Consider the following 1,477-nt stretch of genomic DNA (forward strand, 5'->3'; position numbering starts at 1 on the left):
ACTCAAAATGAGGAGGAACAGCTGTAAGTAGCCATTAATAATCAGAACGTGTACTGCATGATATAAGAATCTAAGGAAATTGGAATTTGTCCAAAATAAAATGGAAATCATAAAGATCAATATCCTAGGCATTAGTGAACTGAAATGAATTAATACTGGCCATTTTGGATCGATAATCATATTATTTACTATGTCAGGAAAGAGAGATCAAAGAGGAATGATGCTGCATTAATTATAAGAGGGAACATTTAAAGTTCTATTTGAATTATAAGGCTTACTGCGATAGGATAGTATCCATACGCTTACAAGACATAGCATCTCCAACAATTAGAAACAGATAGGCAGAGGGAACCTACAGTCACCAAAAGGTAAGAGCAGAAATAAATGAGATGGAAAACAGAAAAACTATAGAGAGAATCAACAAGACAAGAAGCTGGTTCTTTGAAAAGATTAATAAAATTGGCAAACTATTGGCAAAACTAACAAAATAACTAAGTTTTTTAATTTCTTGGCAAACAACACTTCCTCTCCCTCTTTTATTTTGTATTGTCTAGTTCTTCTGTAACTTTGTCAAGTCCTTTTCTGGTTGTTCTGTCCCTTTTTGAAAGTGGTGTTTTAAAATCTCCCTCTATAATTGTAGATTTATCTATTTCTTTCTTCAATTCTATTAAGTTTGATTCATATGTCCTGGTGCTCTTTCACTGGGAGCGTAGATATTTATTATGGTTGTGTCACTTTTCTCAATTGACCCTTTGATCATAAGATAGTGTCCTTCTTTGTCTCTTTTGCTGGTTTTTGTCTTAAGGTTTACTTTATTGGAGATTAGTATTGCCACTCATGCTTGTTTCTTGTTGCAGTTAGCTTAGTATATTTTTTTCCATCCTTTAACTTTTAGTCTGTTTTTGTCTTTGTGTGTAAGGTGTGTCTCTTGCAGGCAGCATATTGAAGGGTCTTGTTTTCTTAACCATTCTGCCACTCTCTGTCTCTTCACTGATGCATTCAACCCATTGACATTCAATGTAATCACTGATAGGTATAAATTAATTGCCGCCATTATGTTAATTTTTGGTAGGGCTGTTCATTCTTTTGTTCTGCATGACTTTTTGTGCTGAGTTTGTGTTTTTTGTGGTATTTCTTGTCATTTTCTTTTTAGTTTCATGTTTGCTTGTTGTGCTTCGAAGTTTATTTTCATGGTGAGTTGTGAAGAATTAACTTTCTTTGGGGTTAATTTATAGTCTATTAATGTTTTTCTCCATTTAAGATAATCTATTTTATCCTGTTGCTGGGGACAACATACGCAGACCCTGGGTTGATCAGTGGCAGCCCCAATAAACCACCTCTGAATATAATCAGTTTAACCCAGATGCTCTCCTTCCTCCTGAAAGTATATAGGAATATTAAGAACAATGTAGCATTTTAGGTATAGATAAATGAAGCCCAGTGCCTGAGATCTTGCTCACAGACAAAAGTTTGCAAA

The sequence above is a fragment of the Chrysochloris asiatica genome, unplaced genomic scaffold (assembly GCF_000296735.1).
Source record: "Chrysochloris asiatica unplaced genomic scaffold, ChrAsi1.0 scaffold00309, whole genome shotgun sequence".
NCBI classification, from domain to species: domain Eukaryota; kingdom Metazoa; phylum Chordata; class Mammalia; order Afrosoricida; family Chrysochloridae; genus Chrysochloris; species Chrysochloris asiatica.